This window comes from Clarias gariepinus, chromosome 17, assembly GCF_024256425.1.
Source record: "Clarias gariepinus isolate MV-2021 ecotype Netherlands chromosome 17, CGAR_prim_01v2, whole genome shotgun sequence".
Lineage (NCBI taxonomy): Eukaryota > Metazoa > Chordata > Actinopteri > Siluriformes > Clariidae > Clarias > Clarias gariepinus.
This window is the reverse complement of record NC_071116.1, coordinates 20,847,501-20,865,000: the sequence shown is the minus strand read 5'-3', so window position 1 is coordinate 20,865,000 and position 17,500 is coordinate 20,847,501. Positions and strand designations below refer to the sequence as shown.

The 17,500-nt window shown below is 45.3% G+C and overlaps 11 non-coding genes across 11 annotated transcripts; all 11 read right to left on the bottom strand.

The window, feature by feature from the left end:
* Positions 1-711: 711 nt before the first annotated feature.
* trnar-ccu (transfer RNA arginine (anticodon CCU)) lies at positions 712-784 on the bottom strand. Its single transcript has one exon. It is a non-coding gene; the product is annotated as a tRNA-Arg (tRNA).
* Positions 785-2,553: 1,769 nt separating this feature from the next.
* trnar-ccu (transfer RNA arginine (anticodon CCU)) lies at positions 2,554-2,626 on the bottom strand. The gene has a single exon. It is a non-coding gene; the product is annotated as a tRNA-Arg (tRNA).
* Positions 2,627-3,131: 505 nt separating this feature from the next.
* On the bottom strand, positions 3,132-3,204 carry trnar-ccu (transfer RNA arginine (anticodon CCU)). The gene has a single exon. It is a non-coding gene; the product is annotated as a tRNA-Arg (tRNA).
* A 4,028-nt stretch (positions 3,205-7,232) lies between these two features.
* Positions 7,233-7,305, bottom strand: trnar-ccu (transfer RNA arginine (anticodon CCU)). Its single transcript has one exon. It is a non-coding gene; the product is annotated as a tRNA-Arg (tRNA).
* A 2,146-nt stretch (positions 7,306-9,451) lies between these two features.
* Positions 9,452-9,524, bottom strand: trnar-ccu (transfer RNA arginine (anticodon CCU)). Its single transcript has one exon. It is a non-coding gene; the product is annotated as a tRNA-Arg (tRNA).
* Positions 9,525-10,029: 505 nt separating this feature from the next.
* On the bottom strand, positions 10,030-10,102 carry trnar-ccu (transfer RNA arginine (anticodon CCU)). Its single transcript has one exon. It is a non-coding gene; the product is annotated as a tRNA-Arg (tRNA).
* A 1,044-nt stretch (positions 10,103-11,146) lies between these two features.
* trnar-ccu (transfer RNA arginine (anticodon CCU)) lies at positions 11,147-11,219 on the bottom strand. The gene has a single exon. It is a non-coding gene; the product is annotated as a tRNA-Arg (tRNA).
* Positions 11,220-11,724: 505 nt separating this feature from the next.
* Positions 11,725-11,797, bottom strand: trnar-ccu (transfer RNA arginine (anticodon CCU)). The gene has a single exon. It is a non-coding gene; the product is annotated as a tRNA-Arg (tRNA).
* A 505-nt stretch (positions 11,798-12,302) lies between these two features.
* Positions 12,303-12,375, bottom strand: trnar-ccu (transfer RNA arginine (anticodon CCU)). The gene has a single exon. It is a non-coding gene; the product is annotated as a tRNA-Arg (tRNA).
* A 2,659-nt stretch (positions 12,376-15,034) lies between these two features.
* Positions 15,035-15,107, bottom strand: trnar-ccu (transfer RNA arginine (anticodon CCU)). The gene has a single exon. It is a non-coding gene; the product is annotated as a tRNA-Arg (tRNA).
* Positions 15,108-16,150: 1,043 nt separating this feature from the next.
* Positions 16,151-16,223, bottom strand: trnar-ccu (transfer RNA arginine (anticodon CCU)). The gene has a single exon. It is a non-coding gene; the product is annotated as a tRNA-Arg (tRNA).
* Between the last annotated feature and the right edge of the window lie 1,277 nt (positions 16,224-17,500).

Below are 17,500 nucleotides of genomic sequence, written 5' to 3'. Positions count from 1 at the left end.
GGATTCAAAAGCACAGGTCTTAGCAGAGGATGGTTTCGATCCATCGACCTCTGGGTTATGGGCCCAGCACGCTTCCGCTGCGCCACTCTGCTAGCCACAACCACCCCAGATGGGACTCGAACCCACAATCCCTGTCTTAGGAGTATAGTTCAGAGAAGAGGAACTAGGAAGTGTCTAGTTGTGAATCTCCCTGTTCGCAGGAGACCCTTTGCTGTAAATAACCACGACAGCATCATTGACCTTGTTTGTATGAGGGGATTCAAAAGCACAGGTCTTAGCAGAGGATGGTATCGATCCATCGACCTCATGGTTATGGGCCCAACACGCTTCCGCTGCGCCACTCTGCTAGCCACAACCGCCCCAGATGGGACTCGAAGCCAGAATCCCTGGCTTAGGAGGCCAGTGCCTTATCCATTAGGCACACAAAACTCACCATGGGTGTATATAAGATGCTAAATAGGGTTTCCCACCTGGAGTAGCCTGCTACCATGAAGGGTTTCACCAACCTTGTGGGAGTTTTAAGTCCAGTTATGATTAAATTATGTGATCCACACGAAAAATGCTAATAATTTGTTTCATTTCATATTTAAATAGAAATAACAAAAACTAAGACAGTGAAAAAGTAAAAAATGTTTAGTATAGTTCCGAGAAGGGGAAATAGGAATTGTCTAGTTGTGAATCTCCCTGTTGCGCCACTCTGCTAGCCACAACCACCCCAAGTGGGACTCGAACCCACAATCCCTGGCTTAGGAGGCCAGTGCCTTATCCATTAGGCCACTGGGGTGTAGCAACTGCTGCAGCAACTCAAACGCACTTAACTGGATTATACAACTCAGGCTCACCATCAGATTATGTGGAGACACAAAACTCACCATGGGTGTATATAAGATGCTAAATAGGGTTTCCCACCTGGAGTAGCCTGCTACCATGAAGGGTTTCACCAACATTGTGGGAATTTTAAGTCCAGTTATGATTGAATTATGTGATCCACACGAAAAATGCTTATAGTTTGTTTCATTTCAAATTTAAACAGAAATAACAAAAACTGAGACAGTGAAAAAGTAAAAATGTTTAATATAATTCAGAGAAGAGGAACTAGGAAGTGTCTAGTTGTCCTTTTGCTGAAAATAACCACGACAGCATCATTGACCTTGTTTGTATGAGGGGATTCAAAAGCACAGGTCTTAGCAGAGGATGGTTTCAATCCATCAACCTCTGGGTTATGGGCCCAGGATGCTTCCGCTGCGCCACTCCGCTAGCCACAACCACCCCAGATGGGACTCGAACCCACAATCCCTGTCTTAGGAGTATAGTTCAGAGAAGAGGAACTAGGAAGTGTCTAGTTGTGAATCTCCCTGTTCGCAGGAGACCCTTTGCTGTAAATAACCACGACAGCATCATTGACCTTGTTTGTATGAGGGGATTCAAAAGCACAGGTCTTAGCAGAGGATGGTATCGATCCATCGACCTCATGGTTATGGGCCCAACACGCTTCCGCTGCGCCACTCTGCTAGCCACAACCACCCCAGATGGGACTCGAAGCCAGAATCCCTGGCTTAGGAGGCCAGTGCCTTATCCATTATGCACACAAAACTCACCATGGGTGTATATAAGATGCTAAATAGGGTTTCCCACCTGGAGTAGCCTGCTACCATGAAGGGTTTCACCAACATTGTGGGAATTTTAAGTCCAGTTATGATTGAATTATGTGATCCACACGAAAAATGCTTATAGTTTGTTTCATTTCAAATTTCAGTAGAAATAACCAAAACTGAGACAGTGAAAAATTAAAAAATGTTTAGTACAATTGAGAGAAGAGCAGCTAGGAAGTGTCTAGTTGTGAATCTCCCTGTTCTCAGGAGACCCTTTGCTGTAAATGAACACTACAGGATCATTGACCTTGTTTGTATGATGGGATTCAAAAGCACAGGTCTTAGCAGAGGATGGTTTCGATCCATCGACCTCTGGGTTATGGGCCCAGCACGCTTCCGCTGCGCCACTCTGCTAGCCACAACCACCCCAGATGGGACTCGAACCCACAATCCCTGGCTTAGGAGGCCAGTGCCTTATCCATTAGGCCAACTGGATTACACAACTCAGGCTCACCATCAGATTATGTGGAGACACAAAACTCACCATGGGTGCATATAAGATGCTAAATAGGGTTTCCCACCTGGAGTAGCCTGCTACCATGAAGGGTTTCACCAACATTGTGGGAATTTTAAGTCCAGTTATGATTGAATTATGTGATCCACACGAAAAATGCTTATAGTTTGTTTCATTTCAAATTTCAGTAGAAATAACCAAAACTGAGACAGTGAAAAATTAAAAAATGTTTAGTACAATTGAGAGAAGAGCAGCTAGGAAGTGTCTAGTTGTGAATCTCCCTGTTCTCAGGAGACCCTTTGCTGTAAATGAACACTACAGGATCATTGACCTTGTTTGTATGATGGGATTCAAAAGCACAGGTCTTAGCAGAGGATGGTTTCGATCCATCGACCTCTGGGTTATGGGCCCAGCACGCTTCCGCTGCGCCACTCTGCTAGCCACAACCACCCCAGATGGGACTCGAACCCACAATCCCTGGCTTAGGAGGCCAGTGCCTTATCCATTAGGCCACTGGGGCTCAGCCGCTGCTGCAGCAACTCAAACGCGATCAACTGGATTACACAACTCAGGCTCACCATCAGATTATGTGGAGAAACAAAACTCACCATGGGTGCATATAAGATGCTAAATAGGGTTTCCCACCTGGAGTAGCCTGCTACCATGAAGGGTTTCACCAACATTGTGGGAATTTTAAGTCCAGTTATGATTGAATTATGTGATCCACACGAAAAATGCTTATAGTTTGTTTTATTTCAAATTTCAATAGAAATAACAAAAACTAACCCAGTGAAAAATAAAAAAATGTTTAGTACAGTTCAGAGAAGAGGAGCTAGGAAGTGTCTAGTTGTGAATCTCCCTGTTCTCAGGAGACCCTTTGCTGTAAATTAACACTACAGGATCATTGACCTTGTTTGTATGAGGGGATTCAAAAGCACAGGTCTTAGCAGAGGATGGTTTCGATCCATCGACCTCTGGGTTATGGGCCCAGCACGCTTCCGCTGCGCCACTCTGCTAGCCACAACCACCCCAGATGGGACTCGAACCCACAATCCCTGGCTTAGGAGGCCAGTGCCTTACCCATTAGGCCACTGGGGCTCAGCCGCTGCTGCAGCAACTCAAACGCGCTCAACTGGATTACACAACTCAGGCTCACCATCAGATTATGTGGAGACACAAAACTCACCATGGGTGCATATAAGATGCTAAATAGGGTTTCCCACCTGGAGGAGTACACGTCATCAGTGACCAGCTACATCAACAAGTGCACCGATGACGTCACTGTCTCCAAGAGCATCATCTCACGACCCAACCAGAAACCGTGGATTACTGCGGAAGTGCGTGCACTTCTGAGGACCAGAGACTCTGCCTTCAAAGCGGGAGACAAGGTGGCCCTCAGAACAGCAAGGGCCAAACTTTCTCGGGCCATCAGAGAGGCAAAGCGCGCACACGCCCAGAAAATCCACAATCACTTCAGGGACAGCGGTGACACACGGCGCATGTGGCAGGGCTTACAAGCCATCACAAACTACAGGGCGACATCACCTGCCTGTGACAGTGACGGCTCCCTCCCGGATGCGCTGAACAACTTTTATGCTCGGTTTGACAGGCAGAACAACGTAGCGGCGAGGAAGACCACCCCTCCTCCGAACGACCAGGTGCTGTGTCTCACTACAGCTGAGGTGAGGAAAACTCTACGCAGAGTCAACCCACGTAAAGCTGCTGGACCAGACAACATCCCAGGCAGAGTGCTCAGAGAATGTGCTGAACAGCTGGCAGATGTTCTCACCGACATCTTTAACATCTCTCTGAGCAGCGCCGTCGTTCCCACGTGCTTCAAGGCCACCACCATCGTCCCCGTGCCCAAGAAGTCTACTGTGTCCTGTCTCAATGACTACCGTCCCGTTGCACTCACACCCACCATCATGAAGTGCTTCGAGCGGCTCGTCATGAGACACATAAAGACCCTGCTGCCCTCCTCACTGGACCCACTGCAATTTGCGTACCGTCCTAACCGCTCAACGGACGACGCCATCTCCACTACACTCCATCTTGCCCTCACACACCTTGACAAGAAGGACACATATGTTCGAATGCTGTACATAGATTTCAGCTCAGCATTCAACACTATCATCCCCCAACAACTAATTGGGAAGCTGAACCTGTTGGGCCTGAACACCTCCCTCTGCAACTGGATCCTGGACTTTCTGACCGGTAGGCCTCAGTCAGTACGGATCGGGAACTGCACCTCCAGCACCACCACACTGAGCACTGGGGCCCCACAAGGCTGTGTGCTCAGTCCCCTGCTGTTCACACTGCTGACTCACGACTGTGTAGCAACACACAGTTCGAACCACATCATTAAGTTCGCTGATGACACGACCGTGGTGGGTCTCATTAGCAAGAACGACGAGTCAGCGTACAGAGAGGAAGTGCAGAGGCTAACAGACTGGTGTAAAGACAACAACCTGTCTCTAAATGTTGACAAGACAAAGGAGATGGTTGTTGACTTTAGGAGGACACGAGGCGACCATTCTCCGCTGAGCATCAATGGCTCCTCTGTGGGAATCGTCGAAAGCACCAAATTCCTGGGTGTCCACCTAGAGAAGGACCTCAGCTGGTCCCTCAACACCAGCTCCCTACAGAAGAAAGCCCAACAGCGTCTCTTCTTTCTGAGAAGACTGAGGAAGGCCCAGCTTCCACCACCGATCCTGACCACCTTCTATAGAGGAACTATCGAGAGCATCCTGAGCGGCTGCATCACTGTCTGGTTTGGGAATTGTGCCATATCGGATCGCAAAACCCTACAACGGATAGTGAGGACAGCGGAGAAGATCATCGGGGCCTCTCTCCCCTCTATTGAAGACATCTACACCACACGCTGCATCCGCAAAGCCACCAGCATTGTGGCTGATCGGACACACCCCTCTCACACACACTTTACACTCCTGCCATCTGGAAAAAGGTACCGAAGCATTCGGGCACACACATCCAGACTGTGCAACAGCTTTTTTCCACAAGCCATCCGTCTCCTCAACAAAAAGGGACTGGACTGATAAACACAAACACACTCACACACACACAAACACAAACATTATCACACAGCTTAACTCAACTACCTCAAAATATTGAGACTGGACTGACTAATCAACACAAGTGCAGACACACTGACCTACACCACCAAATTATCGTACACACCAACCTGTAAATGCTTCACTGTTTCTAACAATCTTTTTGCACAATGATCATTACTGAACTACATTTTTGCACTAATTCCTCAAATCTTGCTGCTGTTTTAAGGAATGTTTGTTTACCCACTACCTCAACACCATATTTTATGTTCTGTTATGTCGTGGTTGCGCACTGTCACTTTGTTGTTGCTCTTGTTTGCACATTTGCACGTGCACTTTATGTTGTCTGTAAAAATGTTACTTAGCTAGTTAGTTTTTGTTAATTTATGTTGTAATTTATGTTAGATCTCTCTGTCCTGTCTCTGCTAGCCAGTTAACTAGGCCTCTTGGTTAGCTAGTTTAGTGTCTCTGTTAATTTATGTTGTAAGTTTATGTTGCATGTAGCACCTTGGTCCTGGAGGAACGTTGTTTCGTTTCACTGTGTACTAACTGTATATGGTTGTAATGACAATAAAGCCCACTTGAACTTGAACTTGAACTTGAGTAGCCTGCTACCATGAAGGGTTTCACCAACATTGTGGGAATTTTAAGTCCAGTTATGATTGAATTATGTGATCCACACGAAAAATGCTTATAGTTTGTTTCATTTCAAATTTCAATAGAAATAACCAAAACTGAGACAGTGAAAAATTAAAAAATGTTTAGTACAATTCAGAGAAGAGGAGCTAGGAAGTGTCTAGTTGTGAATCTCCCTGTTCTCAGGAGACCCTTTGCTGTAAATGAACACTACAGGATCATTGACCTTGTTTGTATGAGGGGATTCAAAAGCACAGGTCTTAGCAGAGGATGGTTTCGATCCATCGACCTCTGGGTTATGGGCCCAGCACGCTTCCGCTGCACCACTCTGCTAGCCACAACCACCCCAGATGGGACTCGAACCCACAATCCCTGGCTTAGGAGGCCAGTGCCTTATCCATTAGGCCAACTGGATTACACAACTCAGGCTCACCATCAGATTATGTGGAGACACAAAACTCACCATGGGTGCATATAAGATGCTAAATAGGGTTTCCCACCTGGAGTAGCCTGCTACCATGAAGGGTTTCACCAACATTGTGGGAATTTTAAGTCCAGTTATGATTGAATTATGTGATCCACACAAAAAAATGCTTATAGTTTGTTTCATTTCAAATTTCAGTAGAAATAACCAAAACTGAGACAGTGAAAAATTAAAAAATGTTTAGTACAATTGAGAGAAGAGCAGCTAGGAAGTGTCTAGTTGTGAATCTCCCTGTTCTCAGGAGACCCTTTGCTGTAAATGAACACTACAGGATCATTGACCTTGTTTGTATGATGGGATTCAAAAGCACAGGTCTTAGCAGAGGATGGTTTCGATCCATCGACCTCTGGGTTATGGGCCCAGCACGCTTCCGCTGCGCCACTCTGCTAGCCACAACCACCCCAGATGGGACTCGAACCCACAATCCCTGGCTTAGGAGGCCAGTGCCTTATCCATTAGGCCAACTGGATTACACAACTCAGGCTCACCATCAGATTATGTGGAGACACAAAACTCACCATGGGTGCATATAAGATGCTAAATAGGGTTTCCCACCTGGAGTAGCCTGCTACCATGAAGGGTTTCACCAACATTGTGGGAATTTTAAGTCCAGTTATGATTGAATTATGTGATCCACACAAAAAATGCTTATAGTTTGTTTCATTTCAAATTTCAATAGAAATAACCAAAACTGAGACAGTGAAAAATTAAAAAATGTTTAGTACAATTTAGAGAAGAGGAGCTAGGAAGTGTCTAGTTGTGAATCTCCCTGTTCTCAGGAGACCCTTTGCTGTAAATGAACACTACAGGATCATTGACCTTGTTTGTATGAGGGGATTCAAAAGCACAGGTCTTAGCAGAGGATGGTTTCGATCCATCGACCTCTGGGTTATGGGCCCAGCACGCTTCCGCTGCGCCACTCTGCTAGCCACAACCACCCCAGATGGGACTCGAACCCACAATCCCTGGCTTAGGAGGCCAGTGCCTTATCCATTAGGCCACTGGGGCTCAGCCGCTGCTGCAGCAACTCAAACGCGATCAACTGGATTACACAACTCAGGCTCACCATCAGATTATGTGGAGAAACAAAACTCACCATGGGTGCATATAAGATGCTAAATAGGGTTTCCCACCTGGAGTAGCCTGCTACCATGAAGGGTTTCACCAACATTGTGGGAATTTTAAGTCCAGTTATGATTGAATTATGTGATCCACACGAAAAATGCTTATAGTTTGTTTCATTTCAAATTTCAATAGAAATAACCAAAACTGAGACACTGAAAAATTAAAAAATGTTTAGTACAGTTCAGAGAAGAGGAGCTAGGAAGTGTCTAGTTGTGAATCTCCCTGTTCTCAGGAGACCCTTTGCTGTAAATGAACACTACAGATACCCTTTGCTGTAAATGAACACTACGATCATTGACCTTGTTTGTATGAGGGGATTCAAAAGCACAGGTCTTAGCAGAGGATGGTTTCGATCCACCGACCTCTGGGTTATGGGCCCAGCACGCTTCCGCTGCGCCACTCTGCTAGCCACAACCACCCCAGATGGGACTCGAACCCACAATCCCTGGCTTAGGAGGCCAGTGCCTTATCCATTAGGCCAACTGGATTACACAACTCAGGCTCACCATCAGATTATGTGGAGACACAAAACTCACCATGGGTGCATATAAGATGCTAAATAGGGTTTCCCACCTGGAGTAGCCTGCTACCATGAAGGGTTTCACCAACATTGTGGGAATTTTAAGTCCAGTTATGATTGAATTATGTGATCCACACGAAAAATGCTTATAGTTTGTTTCATTTCAAATTTCAGTAGAAATAACCAAAACTGAGACAGTGAAAAATTAAAAAATGTTTAGTACAATTGAGAGAAGAGCAGCTAGGAAGTGTCTAGTTGTGAATCTCCCTGTTCTCAGGAGACCCTTTGCTGTAAATGAACACTACAGGATCATTGACCTTGTTTGTATGATGGGATTCAAAAGCACAGGTCTTAGCAGAGGATGGTTTCGATCCATCGACCTCTGGGTTATGGGCCCAGCACGCTTCCGCTGCGCCACTCTGCTAGCCACAACCACCCCAGATGGGACTCGAACCCACAATCCCTGGCTTAGGAGGCCAGTGCCTTATCCATTAGGCCAACTGGATTACACAACTCAGGCTCACCATCAGATTATGTGGAGACACAAAACTCACCATGGGTGCATATAAGATGCTAAATAGGGTTTCCCACCTGGAGTAGCCTGCTACCATGAAGGGTTTCACCAACATTGTGGGAATTTTAAGTCCAGTTATGATTGAATTATGTGATCCACACGAAAAATGCTTATAGTTTGTTTCATTTCAAATTTCAGTAGAAATAACCAAAACTGAGACAGTGAAAAATTAAAAAATGTTTAGTACAATTGAGAGAAGAGCAGCTAGGAAGTGTCTAGTTGTGAATCTCCCTGTTCTCAGGAGACCCTTTGCTGTAAATGAACACTACAGGATCATTGACCTTGTTTGTATGATGGGATTCAAAAGCACAGGTCTTAGCAGAGGATGGTTTCGATCCATCGACCTCTGGGTTATGGGCCCAGCACGCTTCCGCTGCGCCACTCTGCTAGCCACAACCACCCCAGATGGGACTCCAACCCACAATCCCTGGCTTAGGAGGCCAGTGCCTTATCCATTAGGCCAACTGGATTACACAACTCAGGCTCACCATCAGATTATGTGGAGACACAAAACTCACCATGGGTGCATATAAGATGCTAAATAGGGTTTCCCACCTGGAGTAGCCTGCTACCATGAAGGGTTTCACCAACATTGTGGGAATTTTAAGTCCAGTTATGATTGAATTATGTGATCCACACGAAAAATGCTTATAGTTTGTTTCATTTCAAATTTCAATAGAAATAACCAAAACTGAGACAGTGAAAAATTAAAAAATGTTTAGTACAATTCAGAGAAGAGGAGCTAGGAAGTGTCTAGTTGTGAATCTCCCTGTTCTCAGGAGACCCTTTGCTGTAAATGAACACTACAGGATCATTGACCTTGTTTGTATGAGGGGATTCAAAAGCACAGGTCTTAGCAGAGGATGGTTTCGATCCATCGACCTCTGGGTTATGGGCCCAGCACGCTTCCGCTGCGCCACTCTGCTAGCTACAACCACCCCAGATGGGACTCGAACCCACAATCCCTGGCTTAGGAGGCCAGTGCCTTATCCATTAGGCCACTGGGGCTCAGCCGCTGCTGCAGCAACTCAAACGCGATCAACTGGATTACACAACTCAGGCTCACCATCAGATTATGTGGAGAAACAAAACTCACCATGGGTGCATATAAGATGCTAAATAGGGTTTCCCACCTGGAGTAGCCTGCTACCATGAAGGGTTTCACCAACATTGTGGGAATTTTAAGTCCAGTTATGATTCAATTATGTGATCCACACGAAAAATGCTTATAGTTTGTTTTATTTCAAATTTCAATAGAAATAACAAAAACTAACCCAGTGAAAAATTAAAAAATGTTTAGTACAGTTCAGAGAAGAGGAGCTAGGAAGTGTCTAGTTGTGAATCTCCCTGTTCTCAGGAGACCCTTTGCTGTAAATTAACACTACAGGATCATTGACCTTGTTTGTATGAGGGGATTCAAAAGCACAGGTCTTAGCAGAGGATGGTTTCGATCCATCGACCTCTGGGTTATGGGCCCAGCACGCTTCCGCTGCGCCACTCTGCTAGCCACAACCACCCCAGATGGGACTCGAACCCACAATCCCTGGCTTAGGAGGCCAGTGCCTTACCCATTAGGCCACTGGGGCTCAGCCGCTGCTGCAGCAACTCAAACGCGCTCAACTGGATTACACAACTCAGGCTCACCATCAGATTATGTGGAGACACAAAACTCACCATGGGTGCATATAAGATGCTAAATAGGGTTTCCCACCTGGAGTAGCCTGCTACCATGAAGGGTTTCACCAACATTGTGGGAATTTTAAGTCCAGTTATGATTGAATTATGTGATCCACACAAAAAAATGCTTATAGTTTGTTTCATTTCAAATTTCAGTAGAAATAACCAAAACTGAGACAGTGAAAAATTAAAAAATGTTTAGTACAATTGAGAGAAGAGCAGCTAGGAAGTGTCTAGTTGTGAATCTCCCTGTTCTCAGGAGACCCTTTGCTGTAAATGAACACTACAGGATCATTGACCTTGTTTGTATGATGGGATTCAAAAGCACAGGTCTTAGCAGAGGATGGTTTCGATCCATCGACCTCTGGGTTATGGGCCCAGCACGCTTCCGCTGCGCCACTCTGCTAGCCACAACCACCCCAGATGGGACTCGAACCCACAATCCCTGGCTTAGGAGGCCAGTGCCTTATCCATTAGGCCAACTGGATTACACAACTCAGGCTCACCATCAGATTATGTGGAGACACAAAACTCACCATGGGTGCATATAAGATGCTAAATAGGGTTTCCCACCTGGAGTAGCCTGCTACCATGAAGGGTTTCACCAACATTGTGGGAATTTTAAGTCCAGTTATGATTGAATTATGTGATCCACACGAAAAATGCTTATAGTTTGTTTCATTTCAAATTTCAATAGAAATAACCAAAACTGAGACAGTGAAAAATTAAAAAATGTTTAGTACAATTCAGAGAAGAGGAGCTAGGAAGTGTCTAGTTGTGAATCTCCCTGTTCTCAGGAGACCCTTTGCTGTAAATGAACACTACAGGATCATTGACCTTGTTTGTATGAGGGGATTCAAAAGCACAGGTCTTAGCAGAGGATGGTTTCGATCCATCGACCTCTGGGTTATGGGCCCAGCACGCTTCCGATGCGCCACTCTGCTAGCTACAACCACCCCAGATGGGACTCGAACCCACAATCCCTGGCTTAGGAGGCCAGTGCCTTATCCATTAGGCCACTGGGGCTCAGCCGCTGCTGCAGCAACTCAAACGCGATCAACTGGATTACACAACTCAGGCTCACCATCAGATTATGTGGAGACACAAAACTCACCATGGGTGCATATAAGATGCTAAATAGGGTTTCCCACCTGGAGTAGCCTGCTACCATGAAGGGTTTCACCAACATTGTGGGAATTTTAAGTCCAGTTATGATTGAATTATGTGATCCACACGAAAAATGCTTATAGTTTGTTTCATTTCAAATTTCAATAGAAATAACCAAAACTGAGACAGTGAAAAATTAAAAAATGTTTAGTACAATTCAGAGAAGAGGAGCTAGGAAGTGTCTAGTTGTGAATCTCCCTGTTCTCAGGAGACCCTTTGCTGTAAATGAACACTACAGGATCATTGACCTTGTTTGTATGAGGGGATTCAAAAGCACAGGTCTTAGCAGAGGATGGTTTCGATCCATCGACCTCTGGGTTATGGGCCCAGCACGCTTCCGCTGCGCCACTCTGCTAGCTACAACCACCCCAGATGGGACTCGAACCCACAATCCCTGGCTTAGGAGGCCAGTGCCTTATCCATTAGGCCACTGGGGCTCAGCCGCTGCTGCAGCAACTCAAACGCGATCAACTGGATTACACAACTCAGGCTCACCATCAGATTATGTGGAGACACAAAACTCACCATGGGTGCATATAAGATGCTAAATAGGGTTTCCCACCTGGAGTAGCCTGCTACCATGAAGGGTTTCACCAACATTGTGGGAATTTTAAGTCCAGTTATGATTGAATTATGTGATCCACACGAAAAATGCTTATAGTTTGTTTCATTTCAAATTTCAATAGAAATAACCAAAACTGAGACAGTGAAAAATTAAAAAATGTTTAGTACAATTCAGAGAAGAGGAGCTAGGAAGTGTCTAGTTGTGAATCTCCCTGTTCTCAGGAGACCCTTTGCTGTAAATGAACACTACAGGATCATTGACCTTGTTTGTATGAGGGGATTCAAAAGCACAGGTCTTAGCAGAGGATGGTTTCGATCCATCGACCTCTGGGTTATGGGCCCAGCACGCTTCCGATGCGCCACTCTGCTAGCTACAACCACCCCAGATGGGACTCGAACCCACAATCCCTGGCTTAGGAGGCCAGTGCCTTATCCATTAGGCCACTGGGGCTCAGCCGCTGCTGCAGCAACTCAAACGCGATCAACTGGATTACACAACTCAGGCTCACCATCAGATTATGTGGAGAAACAAAACTCACCATGGGTGCATATAAGATGCTAAATAGGGTTTCCCACCTGGAGTAGCCTGCTACCATGAAGGGTTTCACCAACATTGTGGGAATTTTAAGTCCAGTTATGATTGAATTATGTGATCCACACGAAAAATGCTTATAGTTTGTTTTATTTCAAATTTCAATAGAAATAACAAAAACTAACCCAGTGAAAAATTAAAAAATGTTTAGTACAGTTCAGAGAAGAGGAGCTAGGAAGTGTCTAGTTGTGAATCTCCCTGTTCTCAGGAGACCCTTTGCTGTAAATTAACACTACAGGATCATTGACCTTGTTTGTATGAGGGGATTCAAAAGCACAGGTCTTAGCAGAGGATGGTTTCAATCCATCGACCTCTCGGTTATGGGCCCAGCACGCTTCCGCTGCGCCACTCTGCTAGCCACAACCACCCCAGATGGGACTCGAACCCACAATCCCTGGCTTAGGAGGCCAGTGCCTTATCCATTAGGCCAACTGGATTACACAACTCAGGCTCACCATCAGATTATGTGGAGACACAAAACTCACCATGGGTGCATATAAGATGCTAAATAGGGTTTCCCACCTGGAGTAGCCTGCTACCATGAAGGGTTTCACCAACATTGTGGGAATTTTAAGTCCAGTTATGATTGAATTATGTGATCCACACAAAAAAATGCTTATAGTTTGTTTCATTTCAAATTTCAGTAGAAATAACCAAAACTGAGACAGTGAAAAATTAAAAAATGTTTAGTACAATTGAGAGAAGAGCAGCTAGGAAGTGTCTAGTTGTGAATCTCCCTGTTCTCAGGAGACCCTTTGCTGTAAATGAACACTACAGGATCATTGACCTTGTTTGTATGATGGGATTCAAAAGCACAGGTCTTAGCAGAGGATGGTTTCGATCCATCGACCTCTGGGTTATGGGCCCAGCGCGCTTCCGCTGCGCCACTCTGCTAGCCACAACCACCCCAGATGGGACTCGAACCCACAATCCCTGGCTTAGGAGGCCAGTGCCTTATCCATTAGGCCAACTGGATTACACAACTCAGGCTCACCATCAGATTATGTGGAGACACAAAACTCACCATGGGTGCATATAAGATGCTAAATAGGGTTTCCCACCTGGAGTAGCCTGCTACCATGAAGGGTTTCACCAACATTGTGGGAATTTTAAGTCCAGTTATGATTGAATTATGTGATCCACACGAAAAATGCTTATAGTTTGTTTCATTTTAAATTTCAGTAGAAATAACCAAAACTGAGACAGTGAAAAATTAAAAAATGTTTAGTACAATTGAGAGAAGAGCAGCTAGGAAGTGTCTAGTTGTGAATCTCCCTGTTCTCAGGAGACCCTTTGCTGTAAATGAACACTACAGGATCATTGACCTTGTTTGTATGATGGGATTCAAAAGCACAGGTCTTAGCAGAGGATGGTTTCGATCCATCGACCTCTGGGTTATGGGCCCAGCACGCTTCCGCTGCGCCACTCTGCTAGCCACAACCACCCCAGATGGGACTCGAACCCACAATCCCTGGCTTAGGAGGCCAGTGCCTTATCCATTAGGCCAACTGGATTACACAACTCAGGCTCACCATCAGATTATGTGGAGACACAAAACTCACCATGGGTGCATATAAGATGCTAAATAGGGTTTCCCACCTGGAGTAGCCTGCTACCATGAAGGGTTTCACCAACATTGTGGGAATTTTAAGTCCAGTTATGATTGAATTATGTGATCCACACAAAAAAATGCTTATAGTTTGTTTCATTTCAACTTTCAGTAGAAATAACCAAAACTGAGACAGTGAAAAATTAAAAAATGTTTAGTACAATTGAGAGAAGAGCAGCTAGGAAGTGTCTAGTTGTGAATCTCCCTGTTCTCAGGAGACCCTTTGCTGTAAATGAACACTACAGGATCATTGACCTTGTTTGTATAATGGGATTCAAAAGCACAGGTCTTAGCAGAGGATGGTTTCGATCCATCGACCTCTGGGTTATGGGCCCAGCACGCTTCCGCTGCGCCACTCTGCTAGCCACAACCACCCCAGATGGGACTCGAACCCACAATCCCTGGCTTAGGAGGCCAGTGCCTTATCCATTAGGCCAACTGGATTACACAACTCAGGCTCACCATCAGATTATGTGGAGACACAAAACTCACCATGGGTGCATATAAGATGCTAAATAGGGTTTCCCACCTGGAGTAGCCTGCTACCATGAAGGGTTTCACCAACATTGTGGGAATTTTAAGTCCAGTTATGATTGAATTATGTGATCCACACGAAAAATGCTTATAGTTTGTTTCATTTCAAATTTCAATAGAAATAACCAAAACTGAGACAGTGAAAAATTAAAAAATGTTTAGTACAATTCAGAGAAGAGGAGCTAGGAAGTGTCTAGTTGTGAATCTCCCTGTTCTCAGGAGACCCTTTGCTGTAAATGAACACTACAGGATCATTGACCTTGTTTGTATGAGGGGATTCAAAAGCACAGGTCTTAGCAGAGGATGGTTTCGATCCATCGACCTCTGGGTTATGGGCCCAGCACGCTTCCGCTGCGCCACTCTGCTAGCTACAACCACCCCAGATGGGACTCGAACCCACAATCCCTGGCTTAGGAGGCCAGTGCCTTATCCATTAGGCCACTGGGGCTCAGCCGCTGCTGCAGCAACTCAAACGCGATCAACTGGATTACACAACTCAGGCTCACCATCAGATTATGTGGAGACACAAAACTCACCATGGGTGCATATAAGATGCTAAATAGGGTTTCCCACCTGGAGTAGCCTGCTACCATGAAGGGTTTCACCAACATTGTGGGAATTTTAAGTCCAGTTATGATTGAATTATGTGATCCACACGAAAAATGCTTATAGTTTGTTTCATTTCAAATTTCAGTAGAAATAACCAAAACTGAGACAGTGAAAAATTAAAAAATGTTTAGTACAATTGAGAGAAGAGCAGCTAGGAAGTGTCTAGTTGTGAATCTCCCTGTTCTCAGGAGACCCTTTGCTGTAAATGAACACTACAGGATCATTGACCTTGTTTGTATGATGGGATTCAAAAGCACAGGTCTTAGCAGAGGATGGTTTCGATCCATCGACCTCTGGGTTATGGGCCCAGCACGCTTCCGCTGCGCCACTCTGCTAGCCACAACCACCCCAGATGGGACTCGAACCCACAATCCCTGGCTTAGGAGGCCAGTGCCTTATCCATTAGGCCAACTGGATTACACAACTCAGGCTCACCATCAGATTATGTGGAGACACAAAACTCACCATGGGTGCATATAAGATGCTAAATAGGGTTTCCCACCTGGAGTAGCCTGCTACCATGAAGGGTTTCACCAACATTGTGGGAATTTTAAGTCCAGTTATGATTGAATTATGTGATCCACACGAAAAATGCTTATAGTTTGTTTCATTTCAAATTTCAATAGAAATAACCAAAACTGAGACAGTGAAAAATTAAAAAATGTTTAGTACAATTCAGAGAAGAGGAGCTAGGAAGTGTCTAGTTGTGAATCTCCCTGTTCTCAGGAGACCCTTTGCTGTAAATGAACACTACAGGATCATTGACCTTGTTTGTATGAGGGGATTCAAAAGCACAGGTCTTAGCAGAGGATGGTTTCGATCCATCGACCTCTGGGTTATGGGCCCAGCACGCTTCCGCTGCGCCACTCTGCTAGCTACAACCACCCCAGATGGGACTCGAACCCACAATCCCTGGCTTAGGAGGCCAGTGCCTTATCCATTAGGCCACTGGGGCTCAGCCGCTGCTGCAGCAACTCAAACGCGATCAACTGGATTACACAACTCAGGCTCACCATCAGATTATGTGGAGACACAAAACTCACCATGGGTGCATATAAGATGCTAAATAGGGTTTCCCACCTGGAGTAGCCTGCTACCATGAAGGGTTTCACCAACATTGTGGGAATTTTAAGTCCAGTTATGATTGAATTATGTGATCCACACGAAAAATGCTTATAGTTTGTTTCATTTCAAATTTCAATAGAAATAACCAAAACTGAGACAGTGAAAAATTAAAAAATGTTTAGTACAATTCAGAGAAGAGGAGCTAGGAAGTGTCTAGTTGTGAATCTCCCTGTTCTCAGGAGACCCTTTGCTGTAAATGAACACTACAGGATCATTGACCTTGTTTGTATGAGGGGATTCAAAAGCACAGGTCTTAGCAGAGGATGGTTTCGATCCATCGACCTCTGGGTTATGGGCCCAGCACGCTTCCGATGCGCCACTCTGCTAGCTACAACCACCCCAGATGGGACTCGAACCCACAATCCCTGGCTTAGGAGGCCAGTGCCTTATCCATTAGGCCAACTGGATTACACAACTCAGGCTCACCATCAGATTATGTGGAGACACAAAACTCACCATGGGTGCATATAAGATGCTAAATAGGGTTTCCCACCTGGAGTAGCCTGCTACCATGAAGGGTTTCACCAACATTGTGGGAATTTTAAGTCCAGTTATGATTGAATTATGTGATCCACACAAAAAAATGCTTATAGTTTGTTTCATTTCAACTTTCAGTAGAAATAACCAAAACTGAGACAGTGAAAAATTAAAAAATGTTTAGTACAATTGAGAGAAGAGCAGCTAGGAAGTGTCTAGTTGTGAATCTCCCTGTTCTCAGGAGACCCTTTGCTGTAAATGAACACTACAGGATCATTGACCTTGTTTGTATGATGGGATTCAAAAGCACAGGTCTTAGCAGAGGATGGTTTCGATCCATCGACCTCTGGGTTATGGGCCCAGCACGCTTCCGCTGCGCCACTCTGCTAGCCACAACCACCCCAGATGGGACTCGAACCCACAATCCCTGGCTTAGGAGGCCAGTGCCTTATCCATTAGGCCAACTGGATTACACAACTCAGGCTCACCATCAGATTATGTGGAGACACAAAACTCACCATGGGTGCATATAAGATGCTAAATAGGGTTTCCCACCTGGAGTAGCCTGCTACCATGAAGGGTTTCACCAACATTGTGGGAATTTTAAGTCCAGTTATGATTGAATTATGT